Source organism: Cervus canadensis, chromosome 9 (assembly GCF_019320065.1).
Source record: "Cervus canadensis isolate Bull #8, Minnesota chromosome 9, ASM1932006v1, whole genome shotgun sequence".
NCBI classification, from domain to species: domain Eukaryota; kingdom Metazoa; phylum Chordata; class Mammalia; order Artiodactyla; family Cervidae; genus Cervus; species Cervus canadensis.
Window position 1 is genome coordinate 33,801,311 of NC_057394.1, and position 26,041 is coordinate 33,827,351.

Consider the following 26,041-nt stretch of genomic DNA (forward strand, 5'->3'; position numbering starts at 1 on the left):
TGTGATTACCTAATGCCTTATAGGAAATGAATTTATATTCTGGTAGATTCCAGGAATTATATCTACAGAACATTCTAACATTTATGACTTCTTAGAAGAATTTTTTTCTTTAAAAGTATGTTAATATGAGTTGACAGTTATATCAGAAATGATTTCCCAAAATTTATATTGGAAATATGGGAGAAAGCTGGCATTTACTCTACAGATATGAAAAATAGACCCTCTTATTATATTATCAAAAGTCAGTGCTGGGAAAAAAAAAAAAAACACAAGTCAGTGCTGGGACTTCCCTGGTGGTCCAGTGATTAAGACTCTGAGTTTCCAGTGAAGGGGGCATGGGTTCCATTCCTTGTCAAGGAACTAAGACTCCACATGCCATGATATGCAGCAAAAAAAAAAAAAAATGCTGAATTTACTTGTGTACATCATATGAATAAAGAGCACCACACAGACACCCACACAGACAGCTTGGGGATAAGCTCTCTCTCTCTATGGATCTTCTAGAATTACTCAAGAAAGAATAACTGATCAAGTAACTGATCAAGTAGTTTAAACTGAGAACCAACCATAGTAACAAGAGAACAGTTTTAGCTACTGAAGAGGGGATACAGTGCGTGAGTTAAAAGCAGATAGCCTTTTACCAGAGCCAGACAGTGGAACCCCTCTATCGACAGCTGTGTGACCTTAGGCAAAGCATTCAGTCTCTCTGTATCTCAATTCCTTGGCTCTAAAATGTGGGTCAAAATAGTTTCTCGTTCACAGAGTTGTCATGAGGATTAAATGAGCTGACATATGTGGAGTACTTAAGACTGCGCCTGGCACATGGAGGCATCGGCTATTATTATTATTAGAGTCGAATATAAAGAATTATACTGATACTGTTCATAATAAATGGAAAGTGGCTCTTGAACCTCTGCTGTTTTTCAGTTCTCTTAAGGGAAGTAGAAAATGTTCTACATCTGCCTATTTGACATTGTCTGGGGTGTCAGACACCCAGGGAGTTGCCAGGGATACAAACATGAAAAAGGCATAGTCTTTACCCTTGAGGGATTTATCATCTAGAAAAAGGCAGATATGCACACCAGTGATTCTCAATCATTATGTTAAGTGCATGAGTAGAGATGTCAAGCTGTTATGAGCATATGAAGAGAGGACTGAGTAATTTTCCCTGGGAGAGCTGCTTAAGCAGGTGTTCACCTGGGGCTCAAAGAATGAGCACAAACAAGTTCACCAATAACCAGTACCTGGTCTTTTGTGAAATATGCTGTAGCTCTGGAGTGCCTAGAACATTTTACAGATTTTCTCACCAAGTAGTGGAAGCATTTGCTAATCAGCCATGACTCGAGAGGTCTCTTTACTACATTTTCTACAAAAAAGGTAGAAAGAAAAGGGAAAGAGTAGGAAGAGAAAGGATGAAGAGAGAAAATTGAAAAGAAAAGCAAAAAAGCATAATTTCCCCAATGGTAAATTGAACATACAAAGGTTAAAAAAAACAGGCTTTCCTGTCCAATATCCTATTCAAAGGCAGTAATGTCTCTGCGGGTTATTTTGGTAAACTAATCAGAGACATTGAAGCCAAGGAAGGAGCCATATCTTTCAGTGTTATGAATGATAGAACTCTATTTAGAGATGATCCCTCCAAGGAAGCAATGCTATTTTAACTGATTTCTGTGTGACATCCGGATGTATCCCTCAGTAGGCAATATACAGACATTTAAACTGCAGTTTGCCCAGTTCTGCTTCACTGGTCATTGGGGAAATTCATCTAAAGCTGCAAAAAGGACTAAAAATGTTTGCATCATATTAATAAACGGGAAACCGAGGAAGCTGCCAACTGGCAGCTGAGTGTGTTTTGGTGGTTTGATAAGGCTACTAAAGAGTTTATGATGTGACAGATGTTTCACTACACTATTGTGAAATGAATAGATTATGAGAAGTAATTAGATGTACATTGGAATCAATGCTGTTATCATCGAGGCCTTCGGGCGATGCAGTAGATGAGAGTCTTGGCAGCAGGTGGTCCAATGGCTCCAAGACAGGAAGACACACCACGGGAGACTGAGTGACAGGTTTCACAGATCCAGGGGGTGAGAGATCTGAGCTGGGGCTTGCATTTGTAATCTTTACTCATGTATAAATAATAACAACTCCGCCATTGACTTCCTATGCTATGTCATAGCCTCTGTTACCCTCACACACATGGAGAATAGGGCTGGTTTCATCCACTGGAAGTTACTCTTGGTCTCCCTGTTTTCAAATATGCATATGTATGTTCGATCATAACTGACAGCTCTATCGTTTTGTGAGGGAAGACTTTAAGAGCTAATCATCTGACGATTACATTTATTTTTAATGCTTGGCATTGAGCCGCCATTGTACAAAATTTCCTATAGGTTGCAGATCAGAGGCTGGGAAGTACTTTAACTGCCTTTCATGAGGAAGGCGGTTTCTTCTGTCTGGCTCAATGACTAGCATTTAAAGGGACACGTTTGTCTCTCTGCTCTGTGAAATCCCTTTGCAGGGGACTTGGCAGGGTCACCCCACATGCTTGAAACAACCATATGGAGCCTGCTGCTTTCAAGAGAAGGTTTTGGTTTCTGCCAGTTTCCAGGGTCAGCTATTAGCACACTGGGGAACGTTGAAGTTTCCAAGCTCAGAATGAAGAGGGAGGGGAGAAATGGGTGATTAGGGGAATTAAGTAACTGATTCCCTGTGTACATCTGCTACCCCTTCAGGAAGACAAAATATCTGGTAGAATCATTTATTAGCCACTGTCTGCTTAAAACAGCAATGGTATTTATGTAAAAAAGGGGAACTTTATTGAGTGACTTCAAAATAATATGTAGCTCTGATAATTAAAGAGATCTTCATAGAAAATGTATAGCATACGGCTGTATACTCACATCTGTGCATGTTTTCTTATATATATCCACATAATTAAGTAATTCTCCTATTCATTCTTTTAATAAATCTTCATTGAGCCTTCACTATATCCCTATTAATTGTTGCTGTGCATATAAACCTAAATGATTATCATGTGGAACTCAATTGTCTCTTTTGGTTTGTGTGTTAAAATCTGTGTTCCTTTCATAAGAAGCTAGATGTTTTATTAGAAAGGTATATTTTATGTATTTTCTCTGAGGCCATTATGCATCATCTAAAACTACTTATTAGAGAGTAGAAACTAGAAAAATTTCATGACATAATATAAAGCTATAATATGCAAACCCTTTAAGTAAGGATTACTAGTTCATGTTCTTAACTAACTCATGGATATTTTGGATTAGCTAGTGGCTGAAAGTTCTAAAATGAAAAGATTTTCTTCCTTATCAATAATCTGGTTAATAAAAGTCTAGAGAAAAGTCACCTACTCCACACGCCATATGTTAAACTAAGAATGATAAAGATCTAAATGCACTAAACTCAAAGTTTTTGCCTTTCAAAGGTCTGCTGTATCAAATATCTGTGTCTGGGAATCTCTAGCATAAACCACCAGTGATTTTGACAGAGCCCAAGGCTGGTCAATCAGGACTTCCTGGGAGGGTAATAGAACTTAATCCTTCATAGATAATAGGGCCTTGTCAAGTAGGCATGAGAAAGGAACACTCTGTTCAACTGGCCTATCCCCAAATGAGCATGAACTTTTTGTAATAATAGCAACCACTTATGCAAGACTCTGCTAAGTACTTTCCAGACATTATCTCATTTAACATTCACAATAGCCTTAGAAGGCAGATTCTATACTTATCTTCATTTATAGATGAGAACACTGGAGTTGGGGTAGGTTAGAAAATTTTTCAAATTTGCCCAACAAGTGGCAAAATTGGATCTAAAACCAATTCTCTGATTCTCATGCTCAAGTGCTTTATCACTATCCATGAGGTCAAATGGTGTTCTTCACATCCTTTGCTTTCTCTGTGGGATTTGAGGTCTGATCAGTTTCAAATAAAGGGAGAAGTTATTCACAAGAAAATTCGTGTAACCCTATTATCTCATTGAATTACAAAAAACAAATTCCACAAAGCAAGGCTTAACAATATGCATATTTACTTTTCTTAAGGTTCTTGTGACATTGACTTCACTCCCAGTATTAGTTGTAATTCTTTGGATAGACTGTGCCCATGAGTTCTAGTGATAAGTAAATTCTCCCACTTCTGCCATGGTGATTAAATTTAACAAGATCCTCAGGTGATTCTTATGCACATTAAAATTTGAGAAGCAGCACTCCAAGTCTATCAATGCTTGGACATCTCAATTGATAGGAATGCCAAACATTCTGTCTTTGGACAGCTCTGACTGTTAAAAGAGTTTGAGCTAAACTTTGTCTTCCAATAGTTTTCATTGATTAACATTCTACAGTGGAGCTTTATAGACTAAAGTTATACAAGTTGATACTAAAGTTTATATGGAATAGTAGACATGGAAGAATGCTCATGAAAGTACTAAAAGAAAAACTGTCAGGCATTAAAGCATACCATAATGTCTCTGCAATTAAAGCATTATTGTACCAGTACATGAAAAGACAAATAGACCAAGAGGATAGAAAAGAAAGCCTAGAAGCAGACCCAAATATGTAGGTAAATTTAGTACAAAATAAACGTGGTAGCTCAAATGACTTGGGGAAAGATAAATTTTTAAATAATGACACAGAGTAGTTATTTAGAAATAAACAAAACTAGATCTATTTTGGGGCTTCCCTGATGGCTCAGTTGGTCAAGAATCTGCCTGCAATGTGGCAGACCTGAGTTCGATCCCTCAGTTGGGAAGATCCTCCGGAGAAGGGAAAGGCTACCCACTCCAGTATTCTGGCCTGGAGAATACCATGGACTGTATAGTCCATGGGGTCACAAAAAGTCGGACATGACTGAGTGACTTTCACTTTCAGATCTATTTTTTATACCATACATAAGAATAAAATCCAAATCTATCAAAAGTGAAGCCATGTAAATACCAGGTGAATTCATAGCTGAATTCCTCTTTAATCTAGATGCAGGAAGGTGTGTTTCAACTGTGACTCTAAATCTACAAGCCCAAAAAGAAGAGATTGATAACTTTTCTGACTATATTTTTCCCATGGTAAAAACACCATAGGCAAAGTCAACTAACACTGGAAGAAAATATTTGCAACATATATCATGAAAGGTTGATATCCCTAATAAATGAAGAACTCTTAAAAATTAAGGGAAAAAGGACCAAACCCCAACAGAAAAATGGAACAGTATAAGCAGACAATTCACAAAAATGTTGTAAATTGGCTTTTAAAATGTGGAAAGATATTCAAATTCATGCCTAGTTAGACAAGTGCAAACGAACACTGAGCTATTTCTCACCCATCAAATTTAAAAAATTTTAAATTAAGACAGTACATTCTGTTGGAAAGGCTGTGAGAAAACACGTACTTCCCTTCATTGTTGATAAGAATGCAAACTGATATAACGTATCTTAAAGGGAATCTGATGATATTAAGCAAGTCTACATATGTACCTACTTTTGGACCTAGCAATAACATTTACCGGAATTTGTCTTGTAGTTACACCTCCAACAATACAAAGGTTCGTGGCATAAGGTTATTTACTGCATCATTGTTTGTACAGTTGACCCTTGACCAACATGAGGGTTAGGGAATCCACTCTCTGTGCAGTCAAAAATTCACATATAACTTTACAGTTAGCCTTCTGTATCCTCAGTTTGCATCCACAGATTCCACCAATTTGAATCTCATGGTACTGTAGTGCAGGAGACCCCAGCTCAATTCCCGCGTCGGGAAGAGCCCCTGGAGAAGGTATATTCTACCCACCCCAATATTCTTGGACTTCCTGGTGGCTCATATGGTAAAAGAATCTGCCTGCAATGTGGGAGACCTGGGTTCAATCCCTGGGTTGGGAAGATCCCTTGGAGAAGGGCATGGCAACCCAGTCCAGTATTCTAGCCTGGACAACTCCATGGACAGGGGAGCCTGGCAGGTTACAGTCCATGGGATCGCAGAGAGTCAGGCACAACTGAACGACTAAGCACAGCACAGCGTACTAGTGTCGTACATATTAGTAAAAGAAATCCACATACTCAGTGCAGCCACTGTTAAAAATAGCACAGAGGTTCCTCAGAAAGCTAAAAGTAGAGTTACCATATGATCCAGCCATTTCAGTTCTGGGTATATATATCTGAAGAAAAAGAAAACAGATTCAAAAAGATACATGCACCCTATTGTTCATAGCATCATTATTTCAATAGCCAAGAAGATATGAAAGCAACTTGTGTCCATCAACAGAAGAGTAGATAAAGAAGCTGTACTGTATCTATAAAAAATGAAATCCCGCCATTTGCAATAAAATGGATGAACCTAGAGAGTATTATGCTTAGTGAAATAAATAAGACAGAGGAAGACAAATACTGTTTGTTATCACTTATATGTGAAATCTAAAAAATAAAGCAAATGACTATAACAAAACAGAAACAGATTCACATATATAGAGATCAAATTAGTGGTTACCAGTGAAAAGAGGGGTGGAGAGAGGGGCAACATAAGGATAAGGGATTAAGAGGTACAAATTGCTATGTAGTAAAATAAATAATCTACAATGATATACTGTACAGAACAGGGAGAATAGCCAATATTTTATAATAACATGAAATAGAATATAATCACTAATGGAATAGAAAATTTTGAGTCACTATCTTGTATACTTGAAACAAATAATATTGTAAATTAACTATACATCAATTAAATAGTTGCTCTTTTTTCAGCTTTACTGAGGTATAATTGACAAATAAAATGACAAGATATTTAAAGTACAAAACAGGTGCTCTAGTGGTAAAAAATCCACCTGACAAACCAGGAGATGCAGGGGATGTGGGTTTGATCCCTGGATGGAGAAGATCCTCTGAAGGAGGGCATGGCAACCCACTCCAGTATTCATGCCTGGATAATCCCATGGACAGAGGAACCTGGTGGTCTATGGTCCATAGGGTCCCAAAGAGTCGGACACAACTGAAGCGACTTAGCACTCACACACATATTATGTGAAGTATTCCCTTCATTGAATTAATTAGCACATCCATTATCTCACATATTTACTTTTAATTTTTATAAGAATATTTAAGTTCTCTCTAATATACAATATGGAAATGGCAGCCTTTTTAATAAATCGTTCTGGGGAAACTGGGCAACCATTCATGCAAAAGAATGAAACTGGACACCTATCTTACACACTGTACATAAAAATCAGACCTTACATGTAAGGTCTGACACCATAAAACTCTTAGAAGGAAAGAGGGCATAAGCTCCTTGACATGAAGAGTTTTTCCTAAGGAGCTCCAGCTTGTCAAATTGCCAGTGAAGGAAGTGTCTAGAATTGAAAACATTAGTCTAAGTGTAATCTTAAAAGACTAAAGTGAAACTGTCTTCTTTGTAGTAATGTCTGACTCTGATAAGTAGAAACCAAATTTGATAAAATGCCAAAGGAGTTAGGTGACATTGTTATCTCAAATTGAGATAGTGTCCTTAAATAAGGTAAGGGGGTGATGGCCAAGACCCTGTTGCCTCTTTAGCTGCCACGCTGTTTCCTGTATCCCACATCAATAGTTGCGGTGTTAGTAATCCTCACTGCAGAATCTTATATTCATTCCTATAAAAGTTTACCTTGCTAGAGTTTAGACCACTGCTGCAGCCTGTTGAGGTCTTTTTAGATTTTGAAGCTGCCATGAAATACATGAGACATTATAAATCTGTTGAGTAAGCCTCCTATATATTTCCCAAGTCAGACAGAAAAATGTTCCATGAAATTGAGCTCTCTCTGGATTGATATCAATTTAAGCAGAATACCCTTTCATTGTCCAAATTATTACTAACACAACTCACAGAAAGTATTCTGTGTACTCAGTCAATTGTGCTCCATTTTGCTATGGAGCAGGGTACAAGAGGAAAATTGTCCAAGTTTGCAGTTTAGATCCTACTCGCCACAGTTCTATGAATTAGTGTCCTACATTTGTTGTTTGGCTTAGAAAAGCCTATCATGGCAGGTAGTATCACACAGGTCAATTGAAGTCAGTTGAAAGTCTGGCTTCATTTCTGCTTCGGCATACTTAGGATTGATCACTGAAAAACTGCCAACATGTCACTCCAAGTGGCATCCAGAGAAAGGAGAGACACTGACAAGCCAACAAGGTATTTTCTGTCATAACTTCTCTCCACAAACCAAAGGGGTGAGATGAAGTGGGTGGATCATTTGTAACACAGGCGACTGAGGTTCCTAGTCAGGAGAAACAAGCTTTTATATTAAATGGGGTCCTTCGATACTGTTCAAGCGGACACATTCCATGTCATTAGTCCAAAGCAAAGCAGAGACCATTAAACTCACAGTGTGTATGCTCAATGATTTTAATTCATAAGATGACCTTAGTCAATCTAAAAGTAGCATTTATTATAATGAGTTTATGGAGACGCTAACCTTGTTTGTGTGTGTATGTGCACGCTCAGTGGTACCCGACTCTTTGTGACCCCATGGACTGCAGACCATCAGGCTCCTCTGTCCATGGGATTTTTCAGGCAGGGATACTGGAGTGGGTTGCCATTTGCTTCTCTAAGGGATCTTCCCAACCCAGGGATCAAACTTGAATAGCCTCTATCTCCTCCATTACAGGCAGATTCTTTACCCGATGAGTCATTTGGGGGATCAAAAAAACTCCAGAATATTTCTTGTCTCTTCTAAAAGAAATGGAGAAAACCTAAAAATATTTAAAATATCTATTCCCTCTTGAAGACATATGTGCTCCAATCCACAGCATATAATTTCAACTGCTAACCACTGTTTTCTCATGTTTAGAAGCAATGTACTGCTATAGCGGCCCCCACCATAGCCTGTGTTTTATTGATACTGGGAGACATTTAGAGCTATTTAGGTCTATTAACTTATAGATCTTTTATAATTTTCTAGCTTAAATTTAAAAAACAAGTGAAAAAACAATGAAAAGAATATATGGGCTCAACTCTTATTTAAAGTCTCTACTTTAAAAATACTATATACTGTTATCAAAGAAAATTAACTCAGAAACATACTGATAGCAAATACTATAAGGAGTTAATATTCCTAATATGTAATGATATTCACATTGATTAAAAATGCTTAGATTCCAATGATTTAATGGAAAAACACAAAATTCACAAAATAAGAATACAAATCACTAAAGGAAAATAAAATATCTCAAGGTTTCAGTTTTTACCTATCATATTAGCAGTTATTTAATAAGAACATCCTTTGCATGGATGTTCATGCTCCTTTGGAGCATGAACTGGTAAAATCTTTCAGAAGGACAAATTTGATAACATCTGTCAAAATGTTAACAATTGGTTATCCTTTGACATAATTATGTTTATTGTTACCTATTTTATGAAAATCATATTCTAAATAAGTAAGAAAAAATAATGAGAAAATTGATAGAAATTAGAAATAGCATCACTTATAAATGGAAAATCCATAAACAAAAGAAATATTCAGTAATATGGAAATAGTTAAATTATGGAGTAAATATTATGAAAACTTCTAATTTACAATGTCAATATAAAAAACAAGATACATATTATATGTATAGAATAGTCTTATTTGTGAAATAATACACATGGAAAGTAAAAGTTAGGTTGAATTATATGCTTTTAATTTCCTTTTAAAATTTTATGTACATCTTAAATTTTGTTCAGTGTGCCTTGTTATGTGATCAGGAAGAAAAAAATATTTAAAATAGTAATTAAAAAGTTTTAAACATGTTTATCTCACAGTATGAGAATACATTTTAAGTTCCATATTTAGGCAATACTTTTTTCTTTGACTTCCCTGTGGCTCAGACGGTAAAGCGTCTGCCTACAATGCAGGAGACATGGGTTCAATCCCTGGATTGGGAAGATCCTCTGGAGAAGGAAATGGCAACCCACTCCAGTATTCTTGCCTGGAGAATCCCCTGGACAGAGGAGCCTGTTGGGCTCACATGTCCATGGGGTCACAAAGAGTCGGACACGACTGAGTGACTTCACTTCACTTTTTCTTTGAGTAATAACACCCTTTTTCCTAGATTCAAGATGGTGCCAGGAGATAATGGTTTCCTAACTGAACTTGTTCTGAGATATCCTGTGACCCCTTTGGGGGGCATCAGAAACACGCTGAGCATTGTAATCCTGCTACTGGACTCCATCCTACCCCCATACACCGTCATTCTGTGCTCTCAGAATGGTACCTCCTTCTGTGCCACCACGGCATTTTCATCTCTCTTCTACCAACAAAGACAATACATTACAGTTACATGATTTCATGCTCAACGTATCTGCTGAACTATAAATTCCTAAAAAGAACTAGTCACTTTAAAAAAAATTTCGTGTGGTTGTCACCACTTAGCAGGGGACCTCAAAATACTTCTGAGTGAATGAATGAATGTAACAAGAGCACCGACTCTATTACTTGTTGTATCAGCCACAACTCTGTGTAGGACAACAAACTTCTCCAAGCCACCATCTACTTCTCCCTAAAAATGGAGTGTATAGAGCCTGTCAGAAAGGTTTCATAAGAATGAAGCAAAATCATGTGGGTGAAGGCTCTTTATAAAATGTGAATTACCACAATAATATGTCAATATATTTACTGATTATTTTCTTGTAATATAAATTTTCTTGTAAATATATTTACAATATATTTTCTTCTCCCAAGTGCCTCTAAATACTTCCAGAAGGGACATAATAGCTTAGTTTCATTGACCATTCGGCAATGAGAAAATATATGTAAAGGCATTTTAAATATGAAAATAACCTCCTACCAATAATTATAATAGTAATAACAAGGTGGTTGTTGTTTAGTCACTAAGTTGTATCCAACCCTTTTGTGATGTCAAGGACTGTAGACCACCAGGCTCCTCTGTCCGTGGGATTTCCCAGCAAGAATACTGGAGTGGGTCGCCATTTCCTTCTCCAGGGGATCTTCCTAACCCGGGGATCAAACCTGCATCTCCTGAATTGGCAGGCAGATTCTTTACCATTGAGTCACCTGGGAAGCCCAGTAATAGCAATAACAACAATAATAATACTAGCAGTGGTATGTTCTACTGTACAAAATAATCTTCCAATTTCAGGAGTAGTATGAGGCTAAGTTGATTCCATGAGTACTATGTTAGTAATTTAAAGAAGGAAAAAAAAATTCAAAGAATGGTGGAAAACATTTCATTTGTTATTCTGTGTTTCTCTGGCGTTAATGGTAACCTAGGGTTCTTAAGGTCTTCCTAGGTGGCTTAGTGGTAAGGAGTCTGCCTTCCAATGCAGGAGACACATGAGACATGGGTTCAGTCCCTGGGTCGGGAAGATCCCCTTGAGGGGGAAATGACAACCCACTCCAGTATTCTTTCCAAGATAATCCCAGGGGCAGAGGAGCCTGGAAGGCTATAGTCCTTGGGGTTGCAGAGCAACTGAGTGACTGCGAACAGGGTTCTTAAAGATTTTTGTGCCTCTTCATGTATTCAACTCACTACTAGCAGACTTCTCTTTCTTTTTCTCCTCTGCGTTGTTTCTGATGACTAGCCAATGGCTATGGAAATATACTATAAAAATTAAATTGAATGGACAGCATGTTATGCACATGTGGTATGTGTGTCTAGCGTTAAGTACGTTTCTCCCAGTAAACTTGACAGTCATATGTTTGAGTAAGTTGAAACTGCTTTTTAATTGGAGGTGAGGAAGAACTGGTGTTTCGTTGTTGAGTGTAAGACACTGGTGTAAGCAACTTGACATTTTGTTTTGACCAAGTTGTATATAACAGTTGTATAACCTTTTCCTTTATTTGCCACTTGACAGTTAAACTCAACTATTCTTAAAGCTGCAATGACCAAATCTGGTCTGAATTTTATTTGGCAGTTCTTTAGAATAAGAAGAAAAGTTTTGCTCAGCAAAATGAAAAGCTTAAACAAAATGACCATGCACAGTTTTAGCCACTTCCAAAGGAAACAACTATATACAAATAAGAGTATGAATCTTCTGTTCTCTAATATCATCTTGACAAGAACCCTATTGGCAATATTCTGTAGTATTTTTTTTCTTTTTTTCTTTATTAGTTGGAGGCTAATTACTTCACAACATTTCAGTGGGTTTTGTCATACATTGACATGAATCAGCCATGGAGTTACATGTATTCCCCATCCCGATCCCCCCCCTCCCACCTCCCTCTCCACCCGATTCCTCTGGGTCTTCCCAGTGCTATATATGACAAACCCACAGCAAGCATCACCCTCAATGGTGAAAAATTGAAAGCATTTCCCCTGAAATCAGGAACAAAGACAAGGGTGCCCACTCTCACCACTACTATTCAACATAGTGTTGGAAGTTTTGGCCACAGCAATCAGAGCAGAAAAAGAAGTAAAAGGAATCCAGATAGGAAAAGAAGAAGTGAAACTCTCGCTGTTTGCAGATGACATGATCCTCTACATAGAAAACCCTAAAGACTCTTCCAGAAAATTACTAGAGCTAATCAATGAATATAGAAAAGTTGCAGAATATTCTGTGGTATTGAGGTCAAGTTTTGTTAAGCACCAGGAGCTATGTAACTGCATTTGTTTTAAAATAGTTTTTATTTCCAACTTATTCACTAATCTGCTTAAGTCATTCAAAATGAGTAGCACTGATCAATAAAAAAACAAAACAAAACTCTGCACTCTAATAGAAAATTGGGCACCACATGTAGAATAGGTAATTCTCAAAGGAAGAAATACAAGACTCATTAAACATGACTAGATATTCGGCCCCATTATAATCAAGGGGATACAAGTAAAAATGAGACATATTTTTGCCCTTCACATTTGAAATGATATGGTAAAAATAATAACTTCAATAAGTTGTGAAAAGTTGTGCATATGGAGTTATTTATATTATCAAAAAATAAAACTGGAAAATAAATGCCAATAATGAATTGGTAAAGTAAATTACTGTATGTCTATACAATGGGACACTTTGTGACCATCAAAAATGGTAAGATTGATCATTTCTTTGTCGTACGGGGAATCTTCGATACTACCATTAGATCCAATAACTTACTGGGACTCAGCTGAACTCAGAAAAGCTCCTCTACTCATATTTATTGTTTATTACAGCAAACAGTGCATACTAAAATCAGTGAAGGGAAAAGGCACATAAATGTCTGGGAGAAACCAGGCACAAGTCTCCAGTTGTCCTCTCCCTGTGGAGTCCCATGGACAGTATTTAAGTTCCCAGCATTGATATGTGACAGCACATTCCAAGCGTTTGCCAAACTAAGGGCTTTCCTTGTGCTTCAGATGGTAAAGAATCCATCTGTCAATGCAAGAGACCTGGGATCGATCCCTGGGTTGGGAAGATCCCCTGGAGAAGGAATGTCTGTCTACTCCAGTATTCTTGCCTGGAGAATTCCATGGACAGGAAGCCTGGTGGGCTACACAGTCCAAGGGGGTGCAAAGAGTCAGACATGACTGAGAGATTAACAGGCAAACTTATCCAGGTTTTGGTGTCCAGGGGTTTTACTGGCATTCAGTCGCATGGAGCACCCACTTAACTAACTTTAATTGCTCCATCTCCAGCCCCCTGGAGGTCAAACTAATATAGCATGGCCCAAAGTTTCAGGCATACACAAACAGGCACTCACCATAAGCCACTGTAAATGTGATGGGTGTTAAAATAAACCATCTGGCACAACCCAAGCTCCCAGGTATACAAAGACACTCTATCAGGGAGGAAATTCCATGGGCTTAGAGCTTACATGCTAGGAGCCAATCAAAGGCCAATCCTAAAGATGTTCCAAATGAGGTAACCCCAAAGACTCCAGATTCAATCCTTTATTGTACATTCTTTATTTCTTTCTTGGTCTGCCAATGTAAACCCCAAAGATGCAACACTCTCATCATTAACAGCGATTGACTATGGTAGAAATTGGCAATAACTATTACGGAGGGGGCTGTGTATGTGGTTGGGAGAGAGGGAGGGCGATAGAGGTGGGTCTGCAGAAATTATCTTAGCATCATTGGATGTGTAGGTACTTGGTTTGTAAAAGTTTACTAGCCCACCTCTATTTGCTGTGGTCCCCAAGCTTCATTTTTACTCCAATTATCAGGCCTCACTAAAGAAATGATTCCTGATCCTCTTGTAACTGGATTCACAATCCCTAAAAACTACCACTTCCTCTTATTCCCATTGTAAGAGGACTTCAGATGGATAAGGGCATGCCAATGGTACTTTAACTTTTATTTTCACAGATACTTGCCGCCAAGACTACTTCCCTCTGTGAACACAGTACAATTGATGAAAAGTCATATTCCAATGTACAATATTCCCCTTCCTTCATTTTCCCACAGATTAACATTTTGTGGCTGAAAAAGTATACCTCATTGTTATATCTGGGTCTACCCTCATTTGTGTGACTTCAAAGGCCAATATTCACTCAGAAAATATTTGATTTTCCCTTCATCTTGTAAAGATCTTCTTTTGTTGTGTAATTAAGGTGGCCTATAGCCAAACAAACATCTAACTGAATCTTGTGGGAATTAATAAGCATGATTTCCCAATGATTTGGGATTAGTGGCAGTTTTTGAAGAATTGATCCTAAGCTTAACAATGAAAATGTTGGAGTATAACTGGATTACAATATTAAATGACCCCAGAGACTAAAGAAAGACCACATAACCCTAACCTATACACCACTTAAGGGTTATGGTAGCTGAAATATAAAATATAAAAATTACATTGTAATTGTCATAATAAATGTAGTGAATTAATAACATTAATGTAAAATTTCTTATTTTATCTTTTCACTGAACATAAGATGCCAAAATCTAATGGAGCAAATTTCACAGACTTGTTGGATTATGATGCAATGATTCTAAATAATACTAATGTGAAGAGATTAGCTGTGTAATTTTATCTCATACTCACTTCATTAAATTACTCCTCCATTGCTTTTAGATATAACTTATTGTATAAAAATAAAACAAACCGACTACTATATGTGTATGTATTCTATAATTCATTTGATAATCAATTCTGAATATCTAGTAATCTATTCACATGTCTATTCCATTTATGGAGGGATATTTCATAAGCATATGTTTTAAAAACTATAGATCAGCTCTGCCAAAGATGGTCTTTTAAAGTTAATAAAAATCAAAATTCTAAAAATGATAATAAAGTTATGAGCCATATGCCTGGAACAAATGGATTTTTTTCTCACCTTTGACTCAAGACAAAAAAACAAAAAAGGGAGAGAGAGAGGAGGTTTTAGTCACACCGTATTTAATCCAATTTGCTTTGGGTTTAATCTCCAAAACAAGGCTGGTCTGCTAATTCCCAATTATAATGGCACATGTAATCAGAATCCTCATTAACAAAGACTGACTATATTGTCTATTAGCAATGAAAATTTGAAATGCAAATTCAGCAAATCAAAACGTTAAATGAGCTTCTACCCAAGATGCTTAGAGCTCCCGCCAGGGCAGACCACGCTGGCCGACACCTGCCCTGGATTTTTCCCTCCAGCTGAATGTCTCCTTCGGTTCCAGTCTTTGCCTTCTAATTGACCTGCTTATGATCTCTGCTACAATTAACATATGCTTATTAGTAATGGCTGGTTAAAGATTTCAACTGCTTCAGTTTACAAAGTCCAATAGAGATGGCACACCACAGGAAAGTCAAAGCCACTACTATTTCCCTCATCAGCAAATCACAATGGTGAGAGTGTGTGTGGTAGAAATTACATGATTTTTCACACTGTCAGATGTATGGAAATTGTTACTGACTGGTGCTAGAAATCAAGACATACATGACTCCAGGCCTCATATACACTGAGAAAGATGCAAATACTTGGTGAGTCCTTTTCTCCTTTAGGCAAGTAATTTCTAATTTGGTTTTAGGAAGAAGAGAAAGTGAGAGATCTCTAACTGGATGAATGGCCTTGGATTTATTTTGAATTTGCGATAAGAACATTTTTCTTCAGACTGATTTCATAGAATGGAATGGGAAATTTTGCACTCAACAAAAATCTTACCTAAGTCTTAATAGGGTGAGGATGCTTTTAAAAGATTATGTTTAGAGTTTATATTTTTGTCACCAAATGTCCTTTCTTAGATTCTAGCTAGTACCAGCAGACTTGAGAAGCTGGGATGTTGGAATAGTTTCCTTTTTCACTTTTAGTCTGTAATTTGATGGAGGAGAGGCTCCATTTACTCTGAAATTTTATTTTATTCAGACTATTTGACCAGCTATAAGTCTTAATTTTCACATTGTCTCATTGGTTGAGAAATAGTGATTTGACTGATTGACTATTTTTAACTCAAGGGGCGTTAACTAATATCTTTAGTAGATACCTTGGTGCTGGTAGATCAAATTCATTCTTAAATCACTGTCTTTAGTGATCATCTCTGCCTCTAATAGGAAGTAAAAGACTTTGTCCTGACTCTCAGGAAGCCTTGGGATATTGCTCATTAACAAAAGGTCTTGGACAAATGTATTAATTATCTGTAGCTGGTCAGCAAAGTACTATAAAACCAAAAATTTAAAACAGCATCCATGTATTAGCACTCCATGTTGTAGGGCAGAAGTTTGGGCATGGAGTAACTGGATTCTGCTCAAGATCTCACTGGACTGAAAACCAGGTGTCAGTTCTTCTCTGGGGCCTGGGGTTCTCTCCCAAGCTCACTGGCTGTAGGCAGCATATGTTTCCTGTATTAGCTGTAAGACTGAGGCTCCTGTTTCCTTGCTGGCTGGTAGTCAGGGCTGTTCTCAGCTGCCCACATCCTTTGTCACATGGGTCCCTCCCTCTTACACCAGCAGTAGCTCACTGGATCCTTCTTCTCCTTCAAATCTTGACTGTTTGCTTTTGCAATCAGCGAAAGAAAACTCTCTGCATTTAAAGGGTTTATGTGATCAGGTGACATTCACCCAGATAATTTCTTGATTTTGAGGCCATCTGAGTTACACCGTGTAGACTAATTATGAAAGTAAAGCCCATCCCATTCACAGGTCTAGGGATTAAATAAGATGTGTACATCAGGGAGGTGAGAAGTCTTGAAATTCTATCCACCAAGGCAGGCCGCTTAGTTTCTTTTGGCCTCACTTTCCTAGTGCAGACAAGGAGCCTGGATTAGGTAGTCTCTAGCTCTTTCTCCCCATATCACCAAATTTCTAGAGTCAAATAATTACCAACACATGATTCAGACATAAACCACCAGTTAGTTGCTATAAGTTCGATTGGAATTTTTTATTTGATTGGTCAGTTGGTTTTTGCTTAAATGATGATAGAATAACTCCCCTTACTAGGATTTCTAGGTAAAATAAAAGAGAATGGTACACATGGTCTCCATTTTTAATAAACAACAAAATAGCCTTGGAGACAAGAAGCTTTTATATACAAAGGGCAATTATGAGATGAATTATGTGCTTGTTCAGACATTGGCTTGCTTCTATTGGCTTGTGGAAAAGAAAATGTTGTCTTGGACAGCTACATGTAATAATATGAAATAGAACATTCTTTAACACCATACACAAAAATAAACTCAAAATGGATTAAAGACCTAAACATAAGACTGGATACTATAAAGGTCTTAGAGGAAAACAGGTAGAACACACTTTGGTATAAATAGCAGCAATATCTTTTCTAATCTGTCTCCCAGAATAATGGAAATAAAAATAAATAAATGGGACCTAATTAAACTCAAAAGCTTTTGCATAGCAAAGAAAACCATAAACAAAAGAAAAGACAACCCACAGATGGGAGAAAATAGTTGTAAATGTTGTGACCAAGAAGGAATTGTATCCAAAATTTACCAACAGCTTCTGCAATTCAGTATCAAAAAACAATCCAATCAAAAAAAATGCACAGAAGACCTAAAGAGACATTTTTCCAAAGAAGATGTACAGATGGCCAAGAGTTACATGAAAAAATGCTCAACGTCACTAGTTATTAAAGGAATGCAAATCAAAACTACAATGAGGTATTAGCTCACACTGATCAGAATGTCCATCATCAAAAACTATGCAATGCTGGAGAGATTGTGGAGAGAAGGGAACTCTCCTATGCTGTTGGAGGGAAATTGGTACAGACACTATGGAGAACAATATGCTGCTGCTGCCGCTAAGTCACTTCAGTCGTGTCCGACTCTGTGTGACCCCATAGACGGCAGCCCACCAGGCTCCCCCGTCCCTGGGATTCTCCAGGCAAGAACACTGGAGTGGGCGGCCATTTCCTTCTCCAATGGAGAACAGAATAGAGATTCGTTAAAAAACTAAAAATAGAGCTACCATATGATCCAGCAATCTCACTCTTGGGCATATATCTGGAGAAAAATATGATTCAAAAGGATACATGCATCCCAATGTTCACTGCGGCACTGTTTACAATAGCCAAGACATGGAAGCAACCTAAATGTCCTTCAACAGATGAATGGATAAAGAAGATGTGGTAGATATATACAATGGAATATTACTCAGTCATTATAAAGAATGAAATACTGCCATTTGCAACAACATGGAGGGACCTAGAGATTATCATACTAAGTGAAATGGGCCCAACAAAGAAAGACAAATATCATATCATATTGCTTATATGTGAAATCTGAAAAAAATGATACAAATGATACAAAACATAGACTCGCAGATTTAGAGACAAGCTTATGATTACCAAGGGGGAGTGCGAGGGTAAGGATAGATTGGGAGTTTGGGATTGACATCTACACACTGTTATATTTAAAATAAAATGGCTTTCCATCAAAAAAAAGAAAACTGTTGCCTGAACTTTTCTATTTTTCACCTTATTCTGTCATGAGCACAGGGTTCTAGCAAGGTGATATCCATGGAGTTTTATGAAGTTCTCTTCCCTAAGTGTTTCTGATGTATTTCAAAATGTATTAAATTTCCTAACTAAACTCCATCTGTTCAAAAACTCAATTGAAAGAACATTTCCTTCTCTACATTTGCCTAATCCTAAGTAAAGCAAACACATTTTAATACATTTGATATTCTAAGGAACAATTCTGACTTCCAAATATCACATCATCCAACTTTAAAACTTGAGAAATATATATGCATTCCTTTGTACATTCAAATTGCATTTCAGAAAGGCACATTCTTCTTCTTAGGTACTGAGAATTTATCAATGATCACATATACTGGTCTCAAAAAATCAAAAGCCCAAGTGTGCATTTGAGTTCCTTTACTTTAATCTTTGGATATTTAAGGTTCTGTGCATGAGTGCTCAGTCATGTCCAACTGCTTGTGACCCATGAACTATACCCTACAGGCTCCTCTGTCCATGGAATTTTTCAGGCAAGAATACTGGAGTGGGTAGCCATTCCCTCCTCCAGGGGATCTTCCTGTCCCAGGGATTGAACCCCCATCTCTCGGGTATCCTGCCTTAGCAGGCAAAATCTTTACCACTAGCACCACTTGGGAAGCCCCATTTAAGGTTAGTTATCTATATATAGATAACTTTTCCTCCCTTTCAACATGTGATTCCTTGTTCCACTTGAAATTTAGTTTTAGTCCCTTGACATTCAATTGTTATGAATGGGAGTCTGGTAGAGTTAGGGGGTGGGTAATACTAAAGGAGGTCAGTCTTGGGTGTTCATGGAAGGGCTGATGCTGAAGCTGAAACTCCAGTATTTTGGCCACCTCATGCGAAGAGTTGACTCATTAGAAAAGACCTTGATGCTGGGAGGGATTGGGGGCAGGAGGAGAAGGTGACGACAGAAGATGAGATGGCTGGATGGCATCACCGACTTGATGGACATGAGTTTGAATAAATTCCGGGAGTTGGTGATGGACAGGGAGGCCTGGCGTGCTGTGATTCATGGGGTCACAAAGAGTCGGACATGACTGAGTGACTGAACTGAACTGAACTGAACTGAATAAAAATGTTTGCCTTAAAATGGCCATAATCAACTTTCAGCAAAATTATGCCACATATGTCCACAATCAAATTTATATATTGGCCTTTTCTTCTTTGACTGCAGTTGATAAAATGTTTGGAACCTAGTTATATAGACCTTCCTTTCCATCATAGAAGACTGGAATGCAAAAGTAGGAAGTCAAGAGATACCTGGAGTAACAGGCAAATTTGGCCTTGGAGTACAAAATGAAGCAGGATAAAGTCTAACAGAGTTTTACCAAGAGAACACTGCTGGTCATAGTAAGCACTCTCTTCCAACAACACAAGAGATGACTCTACACATAGACATCACCAGATAGTCAATACCAAAATGAGACTGATTATATTCTTTGCAGCCGAAGATGGAAAAGCTCTATACAGTCAGCAAAAACAAGACAGGGAGCTGACTGTGGCTAAGATCATGAACTCCTTATTGCAAAATTCAGACTGATATTGAAAAAACCAGGGAAAACTACTAGACCATTCAGGTATGACCTAAATCAAATTCCTTATGATTATACAGTGGAAGCGACAAATAGATTTAAGGGGTTAGATCTGATAAACAGAGTACCTGAAGAACTACGAACAGACATTTGTAACGTTGTACAGGAGGCAATGATTAAAACCATCCCCAAGAAAAAGAAATGCAAAAAGACAAAATGGTTGTCTGAGAAGGCCTTACAAACAACTGAGAAAAGAAGAGAAGCAAAAGGCAAAGGAGAAAAGGAAAAATATATCAATTTGAATGCAGAGTTCCAAAGAATAACAAGGAGAGATAAGAAAGCCTTCTTAAGTGATCAATGCAAAGAAATAGAGGAAAACAATAGAATGGGAAAGACTAGAGACCTCTTCAAGAAAATTAGAGATACTAAGGGAACATTTCATGCAAAGACAGGCACAATAAAGGACAGAAATGGTATGGACCTAACAGAAGCAGAACATATTAAGAGGTGGCAGGAATACACAGAAGAACTACACAAAAAAGAGCTTAATGACTCAGATAACCACGATGGTGAGATCACTCACTTAGAGCCAGGCATCTTGGAGTGCTAAGTCAAGTGGGCCTTAGGAAGCAACACTACAAACAAAACTAGTGGAGGTGATTGAATTCCAGCTGAGCTATTTCAAATCCTAAAAGATGATGCTGTGAAAGTGCTGCACTCAATATGCCAGCAAATTTGGAAAACTCAGCAGTGGCCACAGGACTGGAAAAGGTCCATTTTCATTCCAATCCCAAAGAAAGGAAATGCCAAAGAATGTTCAATCTACCACACAACTGCACTCATCTCACACACTAGCAAAGTAATGCTCAAAATTCTCCAAGCTGGGTTTTAATAGTACATAAACCATGAACTCCCAGATAGCCAAGCTGGATTTAGAAAAGGCAGAGGAACCAGAGATCAGGAACCAAACATCCACTGGATCATAGACAAAGCAAGAGAATTCCAGAAAAACATCTCCTTCTGCTTCATTAACTAAGTTAAAGTCTTTCACTGTGTGGGTCACAACAAACTCTGGAAAATTCTTCTAGAGAGGGAATACCAGACTACCTTTGCTTCCTCCTGAGAAATCGGTATGTAGGTCAAGAAGCAACAGTTACAACTGGACATGGAACAAACAACTGGCTCAAAATTGGGAAAGGAGTATGTCAAGGCTGTATGTTGTCACCCTGCTTATTTAAGTTATTTGCAGAGTACTTCATGTAAAATGCCAGACTGGATGAAGCACAAGCTGGAATCAAGATTTCAGGGAGAAATATCAATAATTTCAGGTATGCAGAAGACACCACCCTTATGGCAGAAAGTGAAGAGGAAGTAAAGAGCCTCTTGATGAAAGTGAAAGAGGAGAGTGAAAAAGTTGGCTTAAAACTCAACATTCAAAAACTAGGATCATGGCATCTGGTCCCATCACTTCATGACAAATAGTTGGGGAAACAACGGAAATAGTGACAGACTTTATTTTCTTGGGATCCAAAATCACTGTAGATGCTGACTGCAGCCATGAAATTAAAAGATGCTTGCTCCTTTAAAGAAAGCTATGATCAACCTAGACAGCGTATTAAAAAGCAGAGACATTACTTTGCTGACAAAGTTCTGTCTAGTCAAAGCTATGGTTTTTCCAGTAGTCATATATGGATGTGAGAGTTGGACCATAGAGAAGGCTGGGTGTTGAAGAATTGATGCTTTCGAACTGTGGTGTTGGAGAAGACTCTTGAGAGTTCCTTGGACTGCAAGGAAATCCAACCAGTTAGGCCTAAAGGAAATCAATCCTGAATATTCATTAGAAGGACTGATGTTGAAGCTGAAGCTCCAATACTGTGGTCACTTGATGTGAAGAATTAACTTATTAGAAAAGACCCTGACGCTAGGAAAGATTGAAGGCAGAAAGAGAAGGGAATGACAGAGGATGAGGTGTTGGATGGCATCACCAACTGGATGGACCTGAGTTTGAACAAGCTCTGGGAGTTGGTGATGGACAGGGAGGTCTGGCGTGCTGCAGTCCATGGGGTCGTGGAGAGTCGGACACGACTGTGCAATTGAACTGAACTGAAGTCACACTAGGGTCATACTAGAGTTTAAGCTCCTCTGTAAAAGTAGATATTGACCATTTTAGAGACTGTAATGCTGTGTGTATTTCCATTTTTAAAAAAGTCTGGACTCCGTGGGGTCTCCATGATGGAGAATGAAGCTCTAATTCTAGACCACTAAATCTTGTGTTGATCTCCTTAGTTTCAGTCTCTGGGGTCAGATAGATATATGACTAAGGAAAATACAGTTAACCTAAGAGATACTTTTTTCACTTGTAAAATAGAGATATTTGGAGTGTTCGCCTCAATGACTTGTGGCAAGAATTTAATGAGTTAATAGTGTAGAACACCTAGCACAGTACTCAGCACACAGTCGATGCCTAACAGCTCTTATCATCATCATTACTACTTTTCTGTCTCGATTAAACTGGTGTTTCATTTTGGAATTTCAAAATATATTAATTTTAGTGTTTTTTAAAAATAGATCAGGTAGTCAATATTATGTTTAACCTACCAGCTCTGAGAAACAGTTCTATAACCTGAAAATTGAGGATTAAATGGAAAATGCAAGTAAAGGAATCAGGATTTACCTGCAATGGAACTCAAGAAGTGCTTGCCATTTTTCTTCTTAGAATCACCAGTGAAACTTACCACTCACCCAGAGTTAATCACTATCAACATGTGGAAGTACTTTTTTCCAGTCGATTTTCTGTACATAATTAGTTGTACATTCTGTGTTTATGCTGTCATTTCATGAGTCACCCATCGTAAAAATGTAAGAAGGTAATAATAGCTTTTGGAGGCAAAATAGAAATAATGGGTATAGTTGACAGGAGTGTATATTTCTTATGTCTCTGTGTTCATCTCTTCTGCCATTTATCTGTTTTCCTTTCTTTTGTTTTAGCATCTTTAATGCTTGTTGCCAAACTTCACTCTCTTTCAACTTCTGCCTCTTTCACTGCAACTAGGTTCTCCTCCAAGCTACTGTCATCTCTCATTTGTCTACACAAAGTCTCCATACTGATAATTCAGCATCCATTTTTCCCTTCTCTAATTAATTTTTCAAAAAAAAAGCTGCACAAAACAGAGGTAATCCTCCCCTTAAGAATATTCTACTATTGATTTATCAGGTGGCAGAGAGAGAGAGACAGTGGGAGAAAAAACAGGAAGAAGGATAAAAAGAAAAAAAAGAAGAATGGGGAGAAGGAGGAGGGGAAAAAGGAGGAAGCATAGGAGGAGGTGGGGAGAGTGAGGAAGGGGAAAATGGGAGGATGCTTGGTCTCAAGACCTTGGCTTGTCTTCATTCCTCTTGTCTGGGTGTGAGAACATTTTTGCATCAGCTTAGCACAGCTAGAGGATGTGTACTCTGCGTCCAAGTTAAACTGCAAACACTCTCTTTGCTTGAGGTTTTTGCAGCTCATATTGGTCCCCATCAGATATTTCTCTAGTTCACCTTAGCAAATAACACACTGAAAATTCAAACCCAAACTTCATCATCCTGACAATATTGTTTATCTATTTGGTTCTAGAGGCTTCTACTGATTCAGGCAATAGTCTGATTGATAATCATCTCACAGTGCTCCTCGACCTTGGTTGTACAATGGAAGCACCTTGGGAGGAGCTGTTGATACCTGGGTCGCTCCTTTAGAGGTTCTGATGTAATTCATCTGTGATGATGTATGATAAAAGCTCCCCAGGTGATTCTAGTGGGCTTCACAGGTGGAGCTAGTGGTAAAGAATCTGCCCAATAGTGCAGGAGACACAAGACACACAGGTTTGATCCCTGGGCCAGCAAGATCCCCTGGAGAAGGAAATGGCAACCCACTCCAGTATTCTTGCCTGGGAAATCCCAGGCAAGGGCAAAGGACAGGACAGAGGAGCCTGGCGAGCTACAGTCTGTGGGGTCGCAAAGATTCTGACATGACTGAATGACTAAGCAGCAGGTGATTCTAACTGTACTCAAGGTTGAGATCTACTGATATAAAGACTGTCTAAATATTTGGATAATAAAACCAGAGGTACCAGACCCAAAGAGATTTTCTAGGGCTTTCTTCCTGTAATCCTGATCCACACCCCTGACTGCCCACACTTCGGCCATTCTGAACTTCCCTTTGCTCCTCTCATTTCCCTTGCTCTTCCCGTTTTCAACCCCTTTGCACAGTCGGGTCCTTGAATCAGCAGATCCCTTTCTGCTCACATCATTGCCTAGTTCGTGTCCATTCAACTTTTAGATCTTATCCCAATTATAATTTCCTTGAGAAAATCTTGCTTCATCTCCTGGACACCATGTGTGCCCTGTCATGGCCGTGTCATATACAGCAAGTTCATCTCATTCATTCCATGCTTCCCACTGGAGAGACAGGATAACCAAGAAACAGCACCTGCATGTTGACACCAGACTGCCTGGGTCCACATCCTGGCACATCACATCCTGGGTATTGGATTTAGACAAGTTATTTAACTTCTTTGGCCTCAGTACCAGCATCTGTAAAATGGGAATAATGACTGTATTCCCCTCTTAGAGTTGGTAATAGCATGGCATGAAGCAATATACAGAGAATGCTTAGAATAGTGGTTCCCACGCAATAAGCACTATGGAATATTCCTGTTTAATGTTAGAGTTAAATGTCTGTTTCTTTTGCTAGAATGTGGGCTCTGTGGAGACAGGCCTACCCATGTCTAAATTTTTCTCTTCTCTACTTTGCTCCTAATGCGATGTGCATATTAGAAATATGATAAATGAGGGCTGAATAAATGAATGAATAAAAATGAAAATAAGTTGATGATAGACCCACTGTGCAGAGTATTTCTCATGATTGTCTCATAACATTCTCTCATTTTTCAGTGTTGTTGTCTAAGTGTATGATTTTTAAAGGCTGGATAATTGCAAATGAATAATTGCCCAGTAAGGAGGTGGCTCCTAAGTTTTAATAGAACTTCCAACATACAACAAAGTGATTTTTGTGTTTAATATTTTTTTGCTTGAAGAGCCAACATTTAGAATGAAATAAATGGTCAAGGTTTAATTGTAGAATTGGGAGGCCTATGTAATTCAAAAACTGGATAATTGGGTCTTGGGTAAACAGGAATTGATGGTACCTTGTTAGTATGTAAGAAACATTAAATAATAATAACACCAGTATAAAGTTTAGTATTTCTTGTAAATTTCATAAAACTAATAAACCACTGAACATCTACCTAAGGGTTACTGCCCCTTAACTCTTAATTTAAATTGATTTTATGTTTAATTTATGAATGTTCAAAAATGTTATGAAACGTAAAGGAGAAATGCAACCTCATAAATCAATGTGTTCTGGATTGCCAGTTTAATTTCTGTATTGATTTAGTGCCCAACCTGGTGGTATCTACAGGAAGGCATAAAGCATAGAGTCATCAGAGTCATCACTGGATAAAGGGTCAGACAAATGATACAAGAGTCATAGCTAAAGAACTTCCTCTGATTAACCTCTATGGTAGGACAAATAAGCACATTGGTAAACTAGAGTTTAGATTTTAGCTTATTCCTCATTTTTATAGCTTATATTGATAGAATCTTTTTCCTTCATCATGGCTTATAATATATGAGAGTGAGTAGTATATTTGGTCT